Source organism: Schistocerca americana, chromosome X (assembly GCF_021461395.2).
Source record: "Schistocerca americana isolate TAMUIC-IGC-003095 chromosome X, iqSchAmer2.1, whole genome shotgun sequence".
Lineage (NCBI taxonomy): Eukaryota > Metazoa > Arthropoda > Insecta > Orthoptera > Acrididae > Schistocerca > Schistocerca americana.
The window spans coordinates 733,695,795-733,714,379 of record NC_060130.1 but is presented as its reverse complement, the minus strand read 5'-3'; the positions used below and the strand labels follow the sequence as shown (position 1 = coordinate 733,714,379).

General features: G+C 42.8%; 1 non-coding gene across 1 annotated transcript; it reads right to left on the bottom strand.

The window, feature by feature from the left end:
- Positions 1 to 84: 84 nt before the first annotated feature.
- On the bottom strand, positions 85 to 159 carry Trnap-cgg. Its single transcript has one exon. It is a non-coding gene; the product is annotated as a tRNA-Pro (tRNA).
- Positions 160 to 18,585: the final 18,426 nt, after the last annotated feature.

The following is an 18,585-nucleotide window of genomic DNA, read 5'->3' as shown; positions in this document are numbered from 1 at the left end:
AAGTATTTCCAGTTTCCAGAATGAGATTTTCACTCTGCAGCGGAGTGTGCGCTGATATGAAACTTCCTGGCAGATTAAAACTGTGTGCCCGACCGAGACTCGAACTCGGGACCTTTGCCTTCCGCGGGCAAGTGCTCTACCAACTGAGCTACCGAAGCACGACTCACGGCAGGTACTCACAACTTTACTTCTGCCAGTTTTGTTACTAATCCAATTTTTGAATGCCTCATGCCAAGTCTTAACTGCTGTTTCACAATCCGCGTTCCACCAAGGATGTTTTCGTTTCTTTCGAAGCGGAATTAAATTTTGTGCTGTTTTGATGAACTGATTTTAGGCTCTGCCAATTTATGGATTGTTTTTTCTAAAGTTCGCTTGTTAGAGTTGTGGTTATTTTAGCAATATCAAATTTTGGGATAACATTCTATGTTGTGAATAGTTTTTGAGGTTGAAGTTTTACTTTTATCACGTTAAATAATGGTCATAATCAATATTAGCCCCTCTCCTAACTTGGACATTTATAATTTCTTTGTGGTTAAGGTATGAAATTGCTGCATGATTTGATTTGAAATTCCCCAATAAATGTATTGCGTGACCGACAAACTTTTTGTTTAGAGGGGTTCTGTTTACAATGTGTTGACATGATTTTAAGATTAACATTTTTGCGCCTTTCAACAAGCCTTTGACCATTTTGGTTTGTTCATTTACGTGCAGGAAACTCACTCACCGTTTCCTTATATTTTTTCTCTTTATCGAACTGAGCAGTAAAATCACCCATTAAAATTTTAACATGGCTTGAGGGACTTGAAAGTCTCTTCGGGTTTGCTGCCGGATCCCAAAATCAGCTCGATTCAATATTTCGACATGCAACTGTTCGCCGTCTTCAGGAAATGCTGCTTTTGCTGATGAGTTCTCAGCGGAACTCATCAGCAGAAGCAGCATTTCCTTAAGATGGCGAACAGTTGGATCGCCGAAATATCGAATCGAGTTGATTCTGGAATCCGGCAGCAAACATTAAGAGACTTTCAAGATTTAATAAGCCGGAAAAGCCTACGAAGTCACATGGTTTGAGGAAATTTTCGAGATGATGCTTTCTATCATTTCCCAAGGTTCATTAACTTCTTCAGGTATGTACGGTTATCCTCATTGACTGGCATATGGACATTAAATAAAGTGTATGCTTTATTTGCGCATCGAAGAGATATTGTCATTAGTCTGTTAGTAATGGGTTTTGCCTCTGTTATTGATTTTAAAATATTTTTGGAGACTGCAAGAGCAGCTCCCACATGTGGTGTATTATTAAGTATTCTTTTATCAGTTTTACATTTAAAAAGATGATAATTGCCGAAATTCATGGTATTATTGTCCGACATTCGTGTTTCTTGAAGTACCAAAATTTGACTCTTCTGTTCTTCTAACGTATATATATAAATTTATGAAGTTTACTAGATTGCAAAGGTGCTTGTATGTTAACTGTTGCAAAAATGTATTTATTTTGGTTTTAAGTTGGCCAGAGGACTCCGACATCCTCTGCTGAATCACAATGCATTTTAACCTGGCCGCCCTAGAATCCAAAAGACCAGTTACGCCAATAATATTGGCGGTGGATTGACCACCTGGGGTAATATTGCAATTAGCAAAATGGTCCATGATGATTGTACCTGGAATCAGGTGGGGTTGAGTAGATCCATTGAGTGAACTCAGAGTGTTAAGATTGGAAGGATTAGTTCCAGAATACAAATTTCAGCTGCACCGCTGGTGAAAAGACGCTGACCACTTTGCCGCTTGCTACAAGACAGACGCAAATTGATTTTGGTTTTATTTTGCCTTGGTCCGGGACTGCTTATTCTGTATTCGCCTTTGTCCACCATATTTCATGGAACGTTCACTGTCCGCCAACTTTGACCCGTCCAATACCCTAGGCAAGGTCGGCTTCTTAGACTTTTAATTGTTTAAACAAATACCAACTTCTGAGCAAAGAACAGTTGGATTTCAAGTCTGACAAGGGAGCAGAAGCTGCCGTAGCAAAATTAACAAAAGTAGTCTTAGGAGCCCTGGATAAAGGAGCACACGTAACAAGCATTTTTCTGTACCCTAGTAAAGCATTATTGTCACTTGCTTAATAGCGTGTTGGTCCACCGTTGGAACTCAATACAGCGGAGATTCTGCGTGGAATGGGTTAGATAGGTCATCTGTAGATTTCAGGAGGTGTGTGCCGCCAGATGTCTGCCTACAGGTCACGCAGTTTCCGTAAATTACAGGACAGTGGTTGTGGGAGCGGAGCTGGCGCCCGACAGCGGTCCAGATGTCTTCTGTCGGGTTCACATTAGGCAGATTTGGTGGCCAATACACGACTGTGAGTTCACTATCATGCTCGTCAAACCACTGTAGCATTATTCTGGTCCTGTGACAAGGACTGTTATCCTGCTGAAAGGTGCCATTGGCGTTGGGGGAACCGTCGGGCATGAAGGGATACAAGTGGTCCGCAATAATAATCGTGTAGTAAATAGCTTTCATGGAGCATTCCATAATTACGCCAACTCCCATGGAGGCCCACATGAATGGCCCCATATCAAACACTACACCCACTGGCCTGCGACCGTGGCACAATGCATATTTCGAACAGTAGTTCGGCTGGTTGACGACGTTTCCGAACACGACCACGTGGTGTAGCAAGAAACGTACACTCATGCTCAGAAATTAAGGATAATTGCAGAATGTGGTGCCACACAACGTGGCACTATACAAAACTGGCGCTAATAGCATAGGCGCATAGGGAACACTCACGACACAGATCAGTAAGTCCACGGTATTGGTGACAAGTTGAGAAAACCATCCCGAAACACATGTGCTACAAAACGCCCCTTTTTTCCTGTGGATGTACCCCGACATCAATACCATGCACACGTACACAGGCCACACAACGGGTTGGCATATCCTGGATCAGGTGGTCTAGCAGCTGATGGGGTATAGCTTCCCATTCTTGCACCAGTGCCTGTCGGAGCTCCTGAAGTGTCCTAGGGGTTTGAGACGTGCAGCGATACGTCGACCGAGAGCATCCCAGACGTGCTCGATGGGGTTTAGATCTGGAGAACAGGCAGGCCACTCCATTCGCCTGATATCTTCTGTTTCAAGGTACTCATCCACGATGGCAGCTCGGTGGGGCCGTGCGTTATCGTCCATCAGAGTGTAGGTGGGACCCACCGCAATCCTGATAAGGCGGACATACTGGTACAAAACGATGTCCCGATACACCTGACCTGTTACGAAAAAATGGTTCAAATGGCTCTGAGCACTATGGGACTTAACATCTATGGTCATCAGTCCCCTAGAAAATCCCTGACCCCGCCGGGAATCGAACCCTGGCGCGGGAAGCGAGAACGCTACCGCACGACTGGCCTGTTACAGTTCCTCTGTCAAAGACATGCAGGGGTCTACGTGCACCAATCATAATCCCACCCCACACCATCAAACCACGACCTCCATACAGGCCCCTTTCAAGGACATTAAGGGGGTGGTATCTGGTTCCTGGTTCACGCCAGATGAAAACCCGGCGAGAATCACGCTTTAGACTATACCTGGACTCCCCCGTGAACATAATCTAGAACTACTGTTCCAGTTACCATGTACTGTGTTCTTGACACCAGGCTTTACGGGCTCAGTGGAATGCACCTCGCAGGTCTCCGGGCGAATAAACGATGTCTGTGCAGTCGTCTGTAGACTGTGTATCTGGAGACAACTGTTCCAGTGGCTGCGGTAAGGTCCCGAGGAAGGCTACCTGCAGTACTCCGTGGCTGTCTGCGGGCACGGATGGTGAGATATCGGTCTTCTTGTGGTGCTGTACACTGTGGACGTCTCGTACTGTAGCGCCTGGATACGTTTCCTGTCTGCTGGAATCGTTGCCATTATCTTGAGATCACACTTTGTGGCACACGGAGGGCCCGTGCTAGACCTGTTGTGTTTGACCAGCTTCCATTAGCCCTTCATAATGTGATCAATATGTGTTCTTTGAGTCATTTTCAACACACAGTCACCATTAGCACGTCTGAAAACGTCTGCCCACTTACTCGCTGCACCGTACTCTGTATGTGGACTGCTGCCAGCGCCACCGTGCGACGACCGCAGGTCAAATGCACCACATGGTCATACCCCGAGGTGGTTTAAACCCGCAAACCGCCCACCAGAGCGTTGTTTCACCATGTATCACCATTATCCTTAATTTATGGGCACGAGTGTAGTTGATCAGACCAGATAACACGATACCAATGATACACGGTCCAGTATAGATGGTCCCGATCCTAATGCTATCTTAATTGACGATGTCGTTGAGTCAACACGGGAACATGGAGGGGTCGCTGCTACGAAGTTCCACGTTCAACCATATGCGCTGAACGGTGTGCTCCGAAACGCTCGTGCCTGCATCAGCATTGTGCTTTGTCGCCAGATATGCCACAAATCGCCACCTATCCTGTTCTGCAGAGCAGGCAAGCCTCCGGCCTCCGCGTTCTGTGATGAGGCGTAGACATCTAACACCTTGTCGCCTACTCGTGGTTTCAACGTCCTTTCCACAGACGCTCACGACAGCAACATGTGAAGAGCCGACCGGCTTCGCCGTTTCCACGATGCTTGTTGCCAGGCACCGGACCGTAGCAACATGCTCGTTTTAAAAGTAACATATGTCAGTCGATTTTCCCATTTCTATCGTCACTAGAATAGTTTTCCATTCGTCTCTACTCCACTTCTATACTTACCCCACCGCGTGACGTTCCCGATATTCCACAAGGAGGAATTCAATCTCGCGATGCACTGTTTCCTAATCACATTACAGACATCCCACTATGGGGCACACTAGTTGAAACGATGTTGTTTGTTGATGGAAGCAATGTAGTAATTACAGTAGGACATCATAAATGTTAAGTGTGAAAGCTGACACGATACCGACGGTCAACAACTAGTCAACAAGAAAAATAAGTATTAATATAATAAAAACTAATAACATGGACTTTTATGTAAGTAAAAATACTAAATAAAACGAGACATAAAGCACATATGGACGTACAATTATTGATCAGAAATTGAAATGTGCTGAACACATCCCAGTTTTGGCAAAAATAATCAGTGCAGCATGCTACGCCGTACCGATATGAACCACAGTGTGTCATAGATCATGCCTAAGAACAACATACTTAGCGCATTTATATTCCATCATCTGGAAAAGCGGCCATCAGAATAATTACTCAAAATCACAAAAGCGCCCATTGCATTGAGCTATTTAAAAAGAAGAAAAATTTCACTGCTCCAAGTGAATACATGTTCCAAACTACAGTTTTTATACTAAAAGACTTTGGCTAATACGTAGCAAACAGCTCCATACATGATCACCAAACTAGATACATTGGTTTCTTACACTCACGTGGAAAGACTGGTTAAGACCCAAATCATGTATATCGAGGAATCACGCTGTATAATAACCTGCCAAGAGACATTAAAAGTATCTTAAAATATATTTATAAAAAATAGTTGTTACTCAATGAAAGAGTGTATGCGACAAAAGTTGTTATTAAAAATAAATAATCAGGTTGACAGACATGAAATTAAACAGAAAATCGCAATAGAGATAAACATAAACATCATTTACGCCCTTTTTATTGCTCATGAAAACCACGCATTGCACGTTGTACCACCATACAGTAAGACCTTCAGAGGTGGGGGTCCAGATTGCTGTACACACCGGTTCCTCCAATACCCAGCAGCATGCTCTCTTGCATTGATGCATGACTGTATCCATCGTGGCCTATTATTCACAAGTTCATCAAGGCACTGTGGGTCCAGATTGTCCCACTCCTCAACGGCGATCCGTCGTAGATCCCTCAGAGTGGTTGATGGGTCACGTCGCCCATAAACAGCCCTTTTCATTCTATCCCAGGCATGTTCGATAGGGTTAATGTCTGGAGAACATGCTGGCCACTCTAGTCAGCGACGTCGTTATCCTGAGGGAAGTCATTCACAAGATGTGCACGATGGGGGCGCGAATTGTCGTCCATGTAGACGAATGCCTCGCCATTATGCTGCCGATGTGGTTGGTTCAAATGGCTCTGAGCACTATGGGACTTAATATCTGAGGTCATCAGTCCCCTAGAACTTAAAACTACATAAACCGAACTAACCTAAGGACATCACACATATCCATGTCCGAGGCAGGATTCGAACCTGCGACCGTAGTGGTCGCCCGATTCCAGACTGAAGCGCCTAGAACCGCTCGGCCACACTGGCCGGCGCCGATGTGGTAGCACTAGCGGTGGGAGGATGACATTGACGTATCGTACAACAGTTACGGCTCCTTCGATGACCACCAGCGGCGTACGTCGGCCCCACATAATGCCACCCCAAAACATCAGGGAACCTCCACCTTGCTGTACTCACTGGACAACGTAAGGCGTTCAGGCTGACCGGGTTGCCTCCAAACACGTCTCCGACGATTGTCTGGTTGAAGACATATGCGACACTCATCGGTGAAGAGAACGTGATGCCAATCCTGAGCGGTCCATTCGGCATGTTGTTGGGCCCATCTGTACCGCGCCGCATGGTGTCGTGGTTGCATAGATGGACCTCGCCGTGGACGTCGGGAGTGAAGTTGCGCATCATGCAGTCCGGTTTGAGTCGTAACACGACGTCCTGTGACTGAACGAAAAGCATTACTCAACAGCCGGCCGAAGTGGCCGAGCGGTTCTATGCGCTACAGTCTGGAACCGCGCGACCGCTACGGTCGCAGGTTCGAATCCTGCCTCGGGCATGGATGTGTGTGATGTCTTAGGTTAGTTAGGTTTAAGTAGTCTTAAGTTCTAGGGGACTGATGACCTCAGAAGTTAAGTCCCATAGTGCTCAGAGCCATTTGAACCATTACTCAACATGGTGGCGTTGATGTCAGGGTTTCTCCGAGCCATAACTCGTAGTTAGTGGTCATCCACTGCAGTAGTAGCCTTTGGGTGGCCTGAGCGAGGCATATCTTCCACAGTTCCTGTCTCTCTGTATCTCCCCCATGTCCGAACAACATCGCTTTGGTTCATTCCGAGACACCTGGACACTTCCCTTGTTGAGAGCTCTTCCTGGCACAAAGTAACAATGGGGATGCGGTCAAACCGCGGTATTGGCCGTCTAGGCATGGTTGAACTACAGACAACGACGAGCCGTGTACCTCCTTCCTGGTGAAATGACTGGAACTGATCGGCTGTTTCACCCCCTCCGTCTAATAGGCGCTTCTCATGCATGGTTGTTTACATCTTTGCGCGGGTTTAGAGACATCTCTGAATAGTCAAAGAGACTGTGTCTGTGGTACAATATCCACAGTCAACGTCTATCCTCAGGAGTTCTGGGAACTGGGGTGATGCTAAACGTTATTTCTAAGTTTTTGAAAACAGCTACAAGTCGCACTTTGTATTTTTTATTTTCCGGTTTCGCTCTTCAAATGAACAAGAGCATCGTCAAAATATGCACTGTAAAAGACACCAATTGATATAATACGGAAAACTTACACTGATATTACTTACTGTACATGCTCTATTTCCAGTATGGCGACTTACGTTTGGACTGGGCTGACAGCATTAAAGATTGCGTTTAAAGTTGGCTGTCAGCTCTGAAGATTAACTGGCTGTACTATAGCACTTTAACTTACGTTTAAAGTACAATAGCAGATGATGGCACTGTCTGCGTCAAAGATTAAATTGACTGTACAACAATATTTGTAACGTCCAAACAATGTTTGCTCGTTATTTCTGTTCCTTTAATTTTATTTTCTCTAATTAAGTGATAAACAGTGCATGTATATGTTTAATTGCGACATCCATACAAAGACATTCGATTATGAATGAATGAATAGCTTTTATGACATTTTATTCTCATCAGGACAAAGATATTCATCAAACAAAGAATTTGTTTTGAGTAATAATAATGCGAAATAACCTAATTTGATTTAATTGTGACTAAATGGTGAAATATCCTGATTGTGCAATCGAGTGTAGTGGCGAACTTGTAAGACACTAGATTCTTACTCGAGACGACGGTCATTCAAATACCCATCAGGCCATCTAAATTCAAATTTTCGTGGATTCCCTAAATTTCTTAATGTCGGGATGGTTCCATTCAAAAGGATATGGCCGACTCCTTTCTCCTAGCTTCCCCAGTATTAGCGAGGTCTCCATCTCTGATGACCTCGTCAACGACGAGATGTAACATCTTTATCTTCCTTTCTTCATCGTGATTGTGCAAGGGCGTATGTGGGAGTGGTTGAGTTATGTTGAGAAGGAAGCAGGTACACTACAGTACACGTCGAGCAAGTCATTGACTTTTTTGATATACTGAAATAAAATTGTCAGTTAATTCATTATCACAGTGCATAAGTACGACAATTTAGAACAAAAGACGGTCAGAAAAAGTGTGTGTGTGTGTGTGTGTGTATCTCAATATCTCTACCTGGCAGCGACGAGACGGATGCTACTTATACTGATGTGATTAACTGACAATAGAGTGTATATTTCTACCCCCCACCCCCCACCCTCATCGCTACCCAATCTCACATCTGTCACATCGTCACCACTTCCCTTCCTCTACGCCATCCACACTACTTTCCCCTTCTGGCCCATAACAGAAACAGTAGAAGTTTAAGGTCGGAGACTAGGAGTACATTTATGAATGAAATTACAAATATAAGGGCATTTAAGTCTACGTCAAAAAGGCTAAGGAACAAAAGTGAAATTTCAGCACATTATCTCGGCAGCGTTTCCTTTTTTTGATAATAAAAGAAGATAGTCTCAAAACAGTTCGCATGAAAGGATGCAGGCAGTTCGAATACGACAGCATTAACTTCCACAAAAGCTGAGAAATTAACAATACAACAATGAGAATATGAGGGGGGGGGGGGGGGAGCGAATAAAACACGTTACTTTCCTTTTTCTGTGTTCTTACAACTTTCCTCGAAATTCTTATTGTTGATTTTATCGGTACTGTCTGTAGTGAGAGTCAGCCGTAAAATTATACTCATGGGCCCAGACAAACGCAGTGACTACTTCCACGCCTAAATAGGAGATATTTTTCAACTTTCTTTGAGTAATACCTGTCATTGGCGTCAGTACACTGTGCGGAAACGAGACGTATACCTTACCTCTTCAAATGATCGGAATTTTGGTTATCCTCCTTCAGTGAATTATGAAGACGTGAGAGGAAATTCAAAATTCGTTTTACAATGACTAATTTGTAGACTTGTTTATATCTCTTGTGAAATTGAAGATTTAAATCTGGATTTATGGCATTTGGTTCATGCTACAAGATTGAAGACGTTGTAATCGACGTTGCAAATATGATGTGGATGTAGAATGAAAATCACAACGCCATGAAGACTGCACCTCCTAATAATGAATTCATAATTCTGTTGGATAAGATCCAGAATACAAGTACTGCAAACAAGTAGACTACGAAATTTATTGTCTCTAGTACTTTGTGGTCGACCAAGTTTTCTATGGTCGTACAAATCTTGTAGAAGTTATCGTTACTCAAGTGCTGCGTTGGTTCCTGAAAACACATGCAATATATTTACATAGGTAAATTATTTAAATTTCAGATGAAGAAAACAGATAGAGACTTGGGCAGTCATTTTTAGATATTTACTTAACCGATTCAGCCAGCGTCATTTGTTGTTGTTGTTGTGGTCTTCAGTCCAGAGACTGGTTTGATGCAACTCTCCATGCTACTCTATCCTGTGCAAGCTTCTTCATCTCCCAGTACATACTGCAACCTACATCCTTCTGAATCTGTTTAGTGTATTCATCTCTTGGTCTCCCTCTACGATTCTTACCCTCCACGCTGCCCTCCAATACTAAATTGGTGATCCCTTGATGCCTCACAATATGCCCTACCAACCGATCCCTTCTTCTAGTCAAGTTGCCCCAGAAATTTCTCTTCTCTCAAATTCTATTCAATACCTCCTCATTAGTTATGTGATGTACCCATCTAATCTTCAGCATTCTTCTGTAGCACCACATTTCAAAAGCTTCTATTCTCTTCTTGTCTGAACTATTTATCGCCACGTTTCACTTCCATACATGGCTACGCTCGATACAAATACTTTCAGAAACGACTTACTGACACTTAAACCTATACTCGATATTAACAAATTTCTCTTCTTCAGAAACGCTTTCCTTGCCATTGCCAGTCTACATTTTATATCCCCTCTACTTTGAGCATCATCAGTTATTTTACTTCCCAAGTAGCAAAACTCATTTACTACTTTAAGCGTCTCATTTCCTAATCTAATTCCCTCAGCATCACCCGACTTAATTCGACTATATTCCATTATCCTCGTTTTGCTTTTGTTGATGTTCATCTTATATCCTACTTTCAAGACACTGTCCATTCCGTTCAGCTGCTCTTCCAGGTCCTATGCTGTCTCTGACAGAATTACAATGTCATCGGCGAACCTCAACGTTTTTATTTCTTCTCCATGGATTTTAATTCCTACTAAAAAAATTTCTTTTGTTTCCTTTACTGCTTGCTCAATATACAGATTGAATAACATCGGGGAGAGAATACAACCCTGTCTCACTCCCTTCCCAACCACTGCTTCCCTTTCATGCCCCTAGACTCTTATAACTACCATCTGGTTTCTGTACAAATTATAAATAGCCTTTCGCTCCCAGTATTTTACCCCTGCCACCTTCAGAATATGAAAGAGAGTATTCCAGTCTACACTGTCAAAAGCTTTCTCTAAGTCTACAAATGCTAGAAACGTGGGTTTGCCTTTCCTCAATCTATTTTCTAAGATAAATCCTAGCGTCAGTACCGCCTCACGTGTTACAACATTTCTACGGAATCCAAACTGATCTTCCCCGAGGTCGGCTTCTACCAGTTTTTCCATTCGTCTGTAAGGAATTCGTGTTAGTATTTTGCAGCCGTGGCTTATTAAACTGATAGTTCAGTAATTTTCACATCTGTCAACACCTGCTTTCTTTGGGATTGGAATTATTATATTCTTCTTGAAATCTGAGAGTATTTCGCCTGTCTCATACATCTAGCTCACCAGAAGGTAGAGTTTTGTCCGGGCTGGCTCTCCCAAGGCCGTCAGTAGTTCTAATGGAATGTGGTCTACTCCCGGGGCATTGTTTCGACTTCGGTCTTTCAGTGCTCAGTCAAACTCTTCACGCAGTATCATATCTCCCATTACATCTTCTTCTACATCCTCTTCCATTTCCATAATATTGTCCTCAAGAACCTCGCCCTTGTATAGACCCTCTATATACTGCTTCCACCTTTCCGCTTTCCCTTCTTTGCTTAGAACTGGGTTTCCATCTGAGCTCTTGATATTCATGCAAGTGGTTCTCTTTTCACCAAAGGTCTCTTTAATTTTCCTGTAGGCAGTATCTATCTTACTCCTAGTGATAAGCGCCTCTACATCCTTACATTTGTCTTCTAGCTATCCCTGCTTAGCCATTTTGCACTTCCTGTCGATCTCATTTTTGAGCCGTCTGCATACCTTTTTGCCTGCTTCATTTACTGCATTTTTATATTTTCTCCTTTCGTCAATTAAATTCAATATCTCTTCTGTTACCCAAGGATTTCTATTGGCCCTCGTCTTTTTACCTACTTGATCCTCTGCTGCCTTCACTATTTCATCTCTTAAAGCTAGCCATTCTTCTTCTACTGTATTTCTTTCCCCCATTCTTGTCAGTCGTTCCCTTACGCTCTACCTGAAACTCTCTACAACCTCTGGTTCTTTCATGTTATCCTGGTGCCATCTCCTTAAATTCCCACCTTTTGCAGTTTCTTCAGTTTTAATCTACAGTTCATAACCAATAGATTGTGGTCAGATTCCACATCTGCACCTGGAAATGTCCTACAATTTAAAACCTTGTTCCTAAATCTATGTCTTACCGTTATACAATCTATGTGAAACCTTCCAGTATCTCCAGGCTTCTTCTATGTATGCAACCTTCTTTCATGATTCTTGAACCAAGTGTTAGCTATGATTAAGTTATGCTTTGTGCAAAATTCTACCAGGCGGCTTCCTCTTTCATTCCTTATCCCCGTCCCATATTCACCTACTATGTTTCCTTCTCTTTCTTTTCCTACTACCGAATTCCAGTCACCCATGACTATTAAACTTTCGTCTCCCTTCACTATCTGAATACTTTCTTTTATCTCATTATACATTTCATCAATCTCTTCGTCACCTGCGGAGCTAGTTGGCTTATAAACTTGTACTACTGTGGTAGGTGTGGGCTTCGTATCTATCTTGACCACAATAATGCGTTCACTATGCTGTTTGTAGTAGCTTACCCGCACTCCTATTTTTTTATTTATTATTAAACCTACTCATGCATTAACCCTATTTGATTCTGTATTTATAACCCTATATTCACCCGATCAGAAGTCTTGTTCCTCCTGCAACCGAACTTCACTAATTCCCACTATATCTAACTTTAACCTATCTATTTCCTTTTCTGAATTTTCTTATTTACCTGCCCGATTAAGAAATCTGACATTCCACGCTCCGACCCGTGGAACGCCAGTTTTCTTTCTCCTGATAACAACGTCCTCCTGAGTAGTCCCCGCCCGAAGATCCGAATGGGGGACTATTTTACCTCCGGAATATTTTACCCAAGAGGACGCCATCATCATTTAACCATACAGTAAGCTGCATGCCCTCGGGAAAAATTACGGCTGTAGTTTCCCCTTGCTTTCAGCCGTTCGCAGTACCAGCACAGCAAGGCCGTTTTGGTTAGTGTTACAAGGCCAGATCAGTCATCCATCTAGACTGTAACTACTGAAAAGGCTGCTGCCCCTCTTTAGGAACAACACGTTTGTCTGACGTCTCAACAGATACCCCTCCGTTGTGGTTGCACCTACGGTACGGCTATCTGTATCGCTGAGGCACGCAAGCCTCCCCACCAAGGCAAGGTCCATTGCTCATCAGAGGGGGGGGGGGGGGGGGGGGGGAGCGTCATTTATGATTCAGATTAGTCAGTTTACCATGATTAAAATACTGAAATATGGAGCCAGTTACGTATTTTTTCGTGCTTAGCACCACGCGATTCGAGAATTTATTCTCATTTTCAAGAGCCTTTGTTTATATAAAAAAAAATTATGTTTGCATGTGTGATATTCTGTCTCTCTTGCATTATAGTTGTCTTTTTGAGATTTTACTGCAATCAGAAGACCAGACGAAATGAATCTTGCAGTGTTTTTCTACGATTTTTTTCTGCTTACAAGTATTGTTCCCCTATCTCTAATATTAGCATTTAAAAACATTCCAAGATTCATTTTTCTCCGATCTTCCGATTTCCGTACAATCTGAAAAAGCCAACTACAGTGGAAGAGAAGTAGAAAATAACACATGCAAAAGTTATAAAAATATTTATGTAAGCAAATGCATTTGAACGTGAGAATAAATCATTGAAACACGTTGTGATAAGCATGCAAAAATAAGTAATTGGTGCAATTTTTCCTTATTTACATTATGAATGACACAGCATCAGGCTTTTCAAAAATATCGATTATGATGAAGAAAATTAAGTCAATTTACCTCTGTAATGGATTTCCTCTCCCTGTTCCCCTCCCAAACAGAACGAGGGAAAAATGACTGCCTATATGCCTCTGTACGAGCCCTAATCTCTCTTATCTTTGTGGTCTTTCCGCGAAATGTAAGTTGGCGGCAGTAAAATTGTACTGCAGTCAGCCTCAAATTCTGGTTCTTAAAATTTCCTCTGTAGCGATTCACGACAAGAACAACTCCTTTCCTCTAGAGACTCCCACCCAAGTTCCTGAAGCATTTCCGTAACACTGGCGTGATGATCAAACCTACCAGTAACAAATCTAGCAGCCCGCCTCTGAATTGCTTCTATGTCCTCCCTCAATCCGACCTGATGGGGATCCCAAACGCTCGAGCAGTACTGAAGAATAGGTCGTATTAGTGTTTTATAAGCGGTCTCCTTTACAGATGAACCACATCTTCCCAAAATTCTATCAATAAACCGAAGACGACTATCCGCCTTCCCCACAACTGCCATTACATGCTTGTCCCACTTCATATCGCTCTACAATGTTACGTCCAAATATTTAACCGACGTGACTGTGTCAAGCGCTACACTACTAATGGAGTATTCAAACATTACAGGATTGTTTTTCCTAGTCATCTGCATTAATTTACATTTATCTATATTTAGAGTTAGCTGCCATTCTTTACACCAATCACAAATCCTGTCCAAGTCATCTTGTATCCTCCTACAGTCACTCAACGACGACACCTTCCCGTACACCACAGCTCATCAGCAAACAGCCGCACATTGCTATCCACCCTATCCAAAAGATCATTTATGTAGATAGAAAACAACAGCGGACCTACCACACTTCCCTGGGGCACTCCAGATGATACCCTCACCTCCGATGAACACTCACCATCGAGGACAACGTACTGGGTTCTATTACTTAAGAAGTCTTCGAGCCACTCACATACTAGGGAACCAATCCCATGTGCTCGTACCTTAGTTAAGAGTCTGCAGTGGGGCACCGAGTCAAACACTTTCCGTAAGTCAAGGAATATGGCATCCGTCTGATACCCTTCATCCATGGTTCGCAAGATATCATGTGAAAAAAGGGCGAGTTGCGTTTCGCAGGAGCGATGCTTTCTAAAGCCGTGCTGATGCATGGATAGCAACTTCTCTGTCTCAAGGAAATTCATTGTGTTCGAACTGAGAATATGTTCGAGTATCCTGCAACAAACCGATGTTGAGGATATTGGTCTGTAATTTTGAGTATCCGTCTTTCTACCCTTCTTACATACAGGCGTCACCTGCGCTTTTTTCCAGTCGCTCGGGACTAAACGTTGGGCAAGAGATTCGCGATAAATGCAAGCTAAGTAAGGAGCCAATGCAGTAGAGTACTCTCTGTAAAACCGAATTGGGATCCCATCAGGACCTGGCAATTTATTTATTTTCAAAACCGCCAAAAGTCACCTTCCCAAATCATTAGCCCATTCATAAGCTGGTGGTTAGTTTCCATGTCTACCAACAAGAAGAGAAAACGTACAGAATTAATTTATGCCATTTCAGACTATCTCGTTATCAATATAACTATAGTTAAATAATCTAAAAACTCCAAGATGTGCGATAGGACCGCTGAGGGAGAGTGACGAGAAGCGGCCAGGCCACGGGATGAGCGGCACGCGCAGTTACTCGGCTTTCTGCGGAAACTGAACTTTCTAGGCCGGGTTCGTCGGCCCCTTTCCGCCGGTCTGTCATGTTTCGCTTTCGGGTTTCGTCTGCCACAGTTACGTGGGCATTGTTACGCCGGACCGACTGAAAAACCGCTATGCTAACACCACTGGTTTCGAGCTTTGTGAAACTACAGCTGTGACTCAGAGCAGAGTGAGAAGAATTAGGATTTCACGCTCATTACGTGCTGCGACACTTTGTTGTGCAATTAGCAACTTTCAGGGATGAGATAGAAACGAAAATTTTGAGAGATGAAGGATAGCTAAAAGGCTGGCTGAAAATATCCGAGCTCCAACCCGGATTCGAACCTTTCGGATTCCAGGCAACCGATTTACCCTTAGACCACACGGCGCGAAGATGAAACTGTAAACGGGTTTTGACTGGTTTCAAGCACTTCGTGTGCCAATTTTTCAATCAACGTTAGTGTGACGTTGCAAAATTTTCATTTCTAATATAAATGACTGCTATGATCGTTCGTAAGTTCAGTCCCGTTTTCGCTATTCACACATGCCAAATACACACAATTATCCTAAGCGTTGTCACCACTCAGCTAGTTCTAATAGCGTGTTGGTCCAACTTTGATAGCGTTATTGGCGCCACGTATTCTATAGGCAACTAGCACGTGATTTCGGCAGATAGCAATATATGTCCATGCAAACGAGCTCATTTGCTATAGACACGAATAAGTGGTTTTTAACGTAAGAGCTGACGCTCGATGACATCACTGTCGTTTGGCACGACTGATTCGAGGCGACTTTAGAAGGTGAGGACATTATTTGTAGCTGAACATTGTGCTCGTCATAAGAGCGAATTACCGTCCTTCCCTTACAATAAACAAATATCCTGCGTGAAAACACGGTTTCCGATGTCAGGAAATCAACTGATCAGAACACCACTGACGTAGACCATAGCATTCGCAGCGCAGATGCGACCCAGATGAATGATTCCTACAATATGGTACCCCCATAACCAAGCCAAAGTGATTAGCATTCTGCACTCGTATCCTGGAATTCCGTTACTCGAATCCCCAAGTCATATTCATTTAAATCGCTATGGCTTCACTAAATCAACCGCTGAAGCCAAGCAGCAATATGCTTTCTTTGAACAGGACAGGGCTGAGTTCCTTCCACCGTCTTGTCCGTTATGAAGGTGTTATCCGTCTCTAATTATCTCGTGGTCGACAAGGCGTTAAACGCTATCTTCCCTCCTCCCTTCCCTATGTTACCGCAGCCCATTGTGTGTCACGCCTTGCATGTGTCGAGCGCGTATATTTATGGTAGTCAGTTTGTCATAACATAATCAGTTACCATGTATCCTGGGTAACATCATGATATTCCTGTGCCCACTGCAATCTTAACTAATAACGTTTCTGCCCGAACAAAAGTAAATGTGCGCATCGCCTGATGCGAACTCCGTTTGCGACAAACTGCGATGAACTGTATCCTCCGAAACACTCTTGACACCTCCAGAATTGTGCTTCATGTCAATCACAAACAAAAGCAGAAACAAGCAACTGAAAATCCCTGGCCGTAGCATCAAAAATTATTAAGTTGACGCTTATTTCGGTGCAAAATTTCTAATGCTTCCTCTTTTGCTCTCAACTAATAATTTTTTTAACTTTTTTTATTTACATGTCAAGTTCCGTAGGACCAAATTGAGGAGCAAATCTCCAAGGTCATGGAACGTGTCAGTACATGAACTTACAACATAAAAGTAATAACAGATAAAAATAAATGTTCATGAACCTGATAGAAAATCAGTCCATAAGTTTAAGCAAACGCTATCAGCAAAACAATGAGAATCATCTTAATTTTTCAAGGAACTCCTCGACAGAATAGAAGAAGTGACCCATGAGGAAACTCTTCAGTTTCGATTTGAAAACGCGTGGATTACTGCTAAGGTTTTTGAATTCGAGTGGCAGCTTATTGAAACTGGATTCAGCAGTATACTGCACACCTTTTTGCACAAGAGTTAAGGAAGTCCGATCCAAATGCACGTTTGATTTCTGACGAGTATTAACCGAGTGAAAGCTGGTCATTGTTGGAAATAAACTAATATTGGCAACAAGAAACGACAATAAGGAATATACATATTGAGAGGCCAGTGTCAAAATACCCAGACTCGTGAACAGAGGTCGACAAGAGGTTCGTGAACTCACACCACTTATTGCCCGAACCGCCCGTTTCTGAGCCAAAAATATCCTCCTAGAATGGGAAGAGTTACCCCAAAACATAATACCATACGACATAAGTGAATGAAAATAAGCAAAGTAGACTAATTTACGTGTCGAAGTATCACTCACTTTCGATACCGTTCGAATAGTGAAAATGGCAGTATTAAGTCTTTGAACAAGATCCTGAACATGGGCTTTCCACGACAGCTTACTATCTATCTGAACACCTAGGAATTTGAACTGTTCAGTTTCACTAATCATGTGCCCGTTCTGTGAGATTAAAATGTCAGGTTTTGTTGAATTGTGTGTTAGGAACTGTAAAAACTGAGTCTTACCGTGATTTAACGTTAGTTTATTTTCTACAAGCCATGAACTGAGGTCATGTACTGCAATACTTGAAACCGAGTCAATGTTGCACACAACATCCTTTACTACCAAGCTAGTGTCATCAGCAAACAGAAATATTTTAGAGTTACCCATAATACGAGAGGGCATATCATTTATATAAATAAGGAACAGGAGCGGCCCCAAAACTGATCCCTGGGGCACCCCCCACTTGACAGTACCCCACTCAGATCCCACATCACAGCCGTTATCAACATTGTGAATAATGACCGTTTGCTACCTGTTGCTAAAGTAAGATGTGAACCAATTGTGAGCTACTCCCCTTATTCTGTAATGGTCCAACTGCTGGAGCAATATTGTGTGATCAACGCAGTCAAATGCCTTTGTTAAATCAAAAAATACGCCAAGGGTTCGAAACTTTTTGTTTAGCCCATCCAGTACCTCACAGAGAAAAGAGAATATAGCATTTTCAGTTGTCAAACGACTTCTAAAGCCGAACTGTACATTTGATAGCAAATCATGTGATATAAAATGATCAATTAACCTCACATACACAGCCTTCTCGATAACTTTTGCAAACACTGGTGGCATAGAAATAGGTCTAAAACTATCTACATTATCCCTTTCTCCCTAATTATAAAGCGGTTTTACTACTGAGTACTTTAATCGCTCGGGAAACTGACCATTCCTAAAAGAAAAATTACAAATATGGCTAAATACAGGGCTAACATGTGCAGCACACTAGACACTCCATCATAACCATGAGAGTCCTTAGTCTTTAGTGATTTAATTATTGACTCAATCTCCCTCTTG